Raw genomic sequence first — 5,417 nt, 5'->3', positions numbered from 1 at the left:
CGTTGGAGACTTTAAAATCTTGTTGAACCTATTTGCTTATTTATAAAGTTGGCCGTATGCATCGTTCTGATGCAGAGGTTGGACAGCCCCCCTTTTCAAAAAAAAATGTCTAGGTACATGAAATACAAAGACCAATTCACGAATCTATCAACGACACAGGGTCTGTATGACCCCGGACCTGCGTGCCCATATTGTCACTCTATGACTAGCCTAAGGAGGCAGTCTGTCAGTGTAGCGATGACGAGAGCAGGTAGGCCGACGCTACGCTATGCTTGCATCCTTGAAGATGGAATCATTAGATTTGTTATATAAAAACACGTCGTTTTACTCGTTGGACGACTATCGTCCTTAGCATCCGATTCCTGCCAAGTGCTAATTACATATGACGGGGTACATTTGCTCCACTCAATTCTACCTTCAATAGCTGCGCGGCTTCAACAAGAAGATTTAGCTCCATCGCAAAACACACACGGAAGTAGGGACTATTACCACACGCACGTTGAACAGGCAGACTTCCTCATGACCCCCTTGCCCGCCCCCGTGGGCGGCCTGAGGGAAACCCTAGTCGCCGCCCACCAGAGGCCTCTCCCCCGCCTCCCTTACTCCTCGCCGCCACCGGAAGGCGCTTCGTCCGGCTGGCGTCGATGGCGGCAGGGCCATTTTCCCTTTTCCCTGGTGCTCTGCGGTGCGGGACGAGCCGTGCTGGTGAGGAGCGAGACGCTTGTGCGGGGCGGCGACGCGGCCGGCCGCGCTGCGGGTGCGGCGGTGCGGTGGCGGCTGCGTGGAATTTTTGGTGGGACGTGCTGGCATGTTTGGTAGGCGGGGCGACTAGCTGCGGCGGCGGCTCCATCAGATCCAAGCATATGGCGACAAGGGCTACGGCGACGTGGGATCACTGGTTGGGGTCGCTGGCCTCGGCCAGATCTGGCTGTGGCTGGTGGCTGGACGCGTTCATGATGTCCGGTGACTGACCCATGGTCACCGGGTTGCGGACGGCGCAGTGGCTGGTGTGGTTCGCGGCAACTGGGCGGATCTCGACGGGTTCTTCTGATCACGCCGGGATTCAACCCTGGTCTGGGTCTTTGCCACCACGGGCAACTCTGAGGTAAACCCTAGATCTCATTGGGATCGAGCAATGACGGTACTTTTGTATCGTAGTCCCTCTTGCGGGCATCATCTTTGGAGTTTGCTCAGGTGGAAGGGACCAGCGACGCCGACGGCGTACAGACTGGTGGCACGACAACTGATGAAAATCGCTCCGACTTCGGTCATGGCAGACGATGGCGGCGTCTCCGTTGTTGTTTCCTTGTTAAGGCATCGTCGTTAAAGTTTGCATCATCAGGCTTGGGATACTCCGCGGGAAATCCTAGATCTGGGACTCCCGGATCGGACAATAATAGCACCTTTGGTGTCGTTCGCCCTCCTGGGACATCGTTTGGAGCAAGTGCTGTCTGGAGGGGACTAGAGGAGGAGTGGTATTCCATCTACCGCAAGGCCAACAACGGATCATGGCGGCACGACACTGCGGCGTTTCGGCGACGGGCTCGGGCGGATGGATACGTGCAGGATGGTGTCACTGTTTGGCGCCGTGGTGGCGTCGATGGCAGGCCTGACAAGGTCGATGCGTTACCTGCTCTGGAGATGGACCAGTGAAAGACGGCGGCGGCGGCTTCTGAGAGTGCATCGGACCGGTGTGTGACACAATCCCAGTATGTGGTTGGGCTGAGGCATCCGGCTTTAGATATTGAGCTTTGGTGTGATGTTTGTTTTGCATTTGGCACCCCCTTCATCAAAGGCATAGGAGTAGCGACAGGTATTGACAAGATGATGCCTTCAGGTTTACTAATGTATCAATACTTTGTAAGGTCTTTATAAATAATTAATAAAATGAATGCATGCATCATCCAGATGCAAGGTTGGGGTGTATCCTCCTTTGTTTTTTTAAAAAAAAATCGCAACACACACACACACGAAGATTTAGCTATAGGCGCGGCGTGGGTGAGTATATAATCACACAACCGTGGACGTATGAGACTGCGTGAGACTCACACACTTGCACAACTGCGCCATCTATCTATCTATGGCTGCTCCAACGCCGCTCCGTCACGTGGCCATGCTCCCCTTCATGGCCAAAGGCCACGCCATGCCGCTCCTCCACCTTGCGCGCCTCCTCCTCGGCCGCCGCCTCGCCTCCGCCGTCACCTTCTTCACCAACCCACGCAACGCGCCCTTCATCCGCGCCGGGCTCGTCGGCGCCGGCGCTGTCGACATTGTCGAGCTTCCGTTCCCCTCCGAGGACGCCTTGCAGAGCACGGATGAGCTCCCGTCCTCGACGCATCTTGTCGACTTCGTCTCCGCGGTGGAGGCGCTCGGCCCAGCGTTCGCGGACGCGCTCACTGCGCTCGAGCCCAGGCCGGATCTGCTCGTCCACGACGGGTTCATCGTGTGGGCCAAGGACGTCGCTGACGAGCTCGGCATACCGCGGCTCGTCACCCTCGGCATCGGTGGCTTCGCCTCGTACATCTGCGGGGCGGTCATGACGCACGCGCTCGTGCGCTCGCCAACCGAGCCGTTCCCGGTCCCCGGCTTGCAGGACCTCCGCATCACCAAAGCCGACCTTAGCCCGCCCTTCGACGACCCGGAGCCTGCCGGCCCGCACTGGGACTTCGTATGCCAGAGCTGCAGCAGCATGTACTCTAGCAGCAGCATCATCGCCAACTCCTTCAGCGAGCTCGAGTCGGTCTACATCGACCTGTGGAACAAGAACCGGGGGGGTCGACATCAAGATGTGGGCGATCGGACCGCTCTGCCTCGCGGTCCCCGAACCGGCAGTCCAGAGCAAAGACGACCATGAGATCTTGGACTGGCTAGACTCGAGGCTCGCCATGGACCGGCCGGTCCTCTACGTCGCGTTCGGCTCGCAGGCCGAGCTGAGCCGGGCGCAGCTTGAGGAGATCGCCGTCGGGTTAGACCACTCCGGCGTAGACTTCCTATGGGTGGTCCGGTCAAAATGGTTCGACCCCAAGGATCGGTTCAGTGACAGGTTCGGGGATAGGGGCAAGGTAGTGGAAGGTTTCATCAACCAGCTCCGAGTGCTAAGTCACAAGTCAGGCTCATATGTGTACTTACCTCCAAATGAAGACAACAAAGGAAGTAATCACCCCATGTCATGCTAGCCATGCCATGTTTTATGATCTTTTACACATGCATAATGAGTAGAAGCTGGAATATTCTTAATTGGAATGTTAGAGGTATTAACTCAAATGATAGATGGGATGATATTAGGCTGAAAATTGATGAAAGCTCATGTTGTGTTATGACTTTTCAAGAAACTAAGAGAGAACAATTTGACCTGGCATATATTAGGAATTTCTGTCCTAAAAGGTTCAACCAATACAGTTTCATGCCCTCTGCTGGTAATTCAGGTGGTCTGATTACCATCTGGAACGGTAATCTTTTCAAAGGCAGAGAAATATCCAAAGATTTTTTTCAGATTACTGTGGAGCTCACATCAAAACTGGATAATACAGTTTACTTAATAACTAATGTTTATGGGCCAAACTCGATGGAGGGCAAAACTGAATTTTCTAATTGGCTACTCAATGTTAATATCCAACCTATGCAGTTGTGGCTCATTGTTGGAGATTTTAATTACATCAGAGGGCCTGCGAATAGGAATAGAGGAGGAGGTGACCACAATGATATGATGCATTTCAACAACATCATTATCAATCTTGATCTAGTTGAGATCCCACTGAAAGGCAGACAGTTCACCTGGAGTAATATGCAGGATACTCCTCTCCTGGAAAAGCTTGATTGGATTTTCACCGGTGCTGACTGGACCAGCAAGTTCCCAAATACTCTTGCAACCCCCATGGCCAAACTCTCCTCTGATCATGTCCCCATAAATATTCAGATTGACAGCATGATCCCCAAGTGCCACATATTCAGGTTTGAGGAATTCTGGTTGGACTTTGAAGGTTTTATTGACATTGTATCTAACTATTGGAATAATTGCATTTTCTATGCTGACTCAGCAAAGAACTTGGTGGCTAGATTTAAATCCATTAGAAAAGGACTGAAGATTTGGAGCAAGCAGCTCTCACAGCTCAACAAAACCATTGAAAACTGCTGCTTCTATGTTAAGCTCCTAGATGGTATTGAAGATCAAAGAGATCTCTTTCAGCATGAGAAGAACTTCAGGAAGTTATTGATCAAGCACACTAATAAACTTCTTGAGGCCAAAAGGAAATATTGGAGAATTAGAGCCAATATTAGATGGACACAGCTGGGTGATGAAAACACTAAATTTTTCCATGCTATTGCCACACATGTTTTCAGAAGTAATTATACTACTTTCTTACTCAATACTGATAACCTGATTGTTAATGATCATGAACAGAAAGCAGCTATTTTTTGGAACTCATTCAAAAATAGGATTGGCACTGCTGGCACATCCCAGATGAACTTCAACATTGATCGTCTATCTAGATCAATTAATCAAGAGGAGTTGGAACAACCTTTCTGTAAGAAAGAAGTGGATGATGTCATTAATTCTATGCCTAATGACAAGTCCCCTGGACCTGATGGTTTTAATGGCATTTTCATCAAGAAATGCTGGCATATTATTAAACAGAGTATCTATAAATTTCTTCAGGATTTCCAATCAGAGAGTGTGGATCTTGCTCCAATTAATACTGCTTATATTGCCCTGATCCCTAAGAAAGAAAACCCAGAAACTCCCAATGACTTCAGGCCCATCTCCTTGGTAAGTATGCCTATCAAAATCCTTACTAAGCTGCTTGCAAACAAAGTCCAAAAATGCATCATTCTTGTGATAAGCAAGAATCAATATGGTTTCATCAAAACTAGAAACATTCAAGATTGTCTGGCATGGTCTTTTGAGTACATCCATATGTGCCACAAGTCTAAGAAATAAATTTTCATTTTCAAAGTGGACTTTGAGAAAGCATTTGACAAAATCAACTATGGGGCCATTCTTTTCATGCTCAAGCACCTGGGATTTGGAAACAAATGGATTAGATGGATCAATAACATCCTATAGACTGCCTCTGCTTCTGTAGTTTTAAATGGTGTCCGAGGGAAGAAAATCAAATGCAAATGTGGAGTAAGACAAGGGGACCCTCTCTCCCCTCTTTTATTTGTTATTGCTGCTGAACTGCTACAGATCCTGATTAACCAATGTAACATCCCAAATTTCCAATTTGGAATGTTATACATAGATCATTCATGCATATCATATTTTGCTGCATTTCGTTTTGCGATCCTCGAACTCCTAAGCAACTCAAGAACCCTCGGAGAGTTGGGGATTTCCTGTTTTCATATTTGAGTTTTATCAAATATAGAAACGAGGATTTTTGGTTTTAATTATTTTTTTCTCTAAAAATATTTCATAT

At 49.1% G+C, this 5,417-nt stretch overlaps 1 pseudogene; it reads left to right on the top strand.

Moving 5' to 3' along the window:
* Positions 1 to 2,080: 2,080 nt before the first annotated feature.
* On the top strand, positions 2,081 to 4,056 carry LOC119333369 (annotated as a pseudogene).
* The last annotated feature ends 1,361 nt before the right edge of the window (positions 4,057 to 5,417 follow it).

The sequence above is a fragment of the Triticum dicoccoides genome, chromosome 7A (assembly GCF_002162155.2).
Source record: "Triticum dicoccoides isolate Atlit2015 ecotype Zavitan chromosome 7A, WEW_v2.0, whole genome shotgun sequence".
Classification (NCBI taxonomy): Eukaryota; Viridiplantae; Streptophyta; class Magnoliopsida; order Poales; family Poaceae; genus Triticum; species Triticum dicoccoides.
Note: the sequence above shows the minus strand (reverse complement) of the source record. Positions and strands in the feature narration are given on the sequence as shown.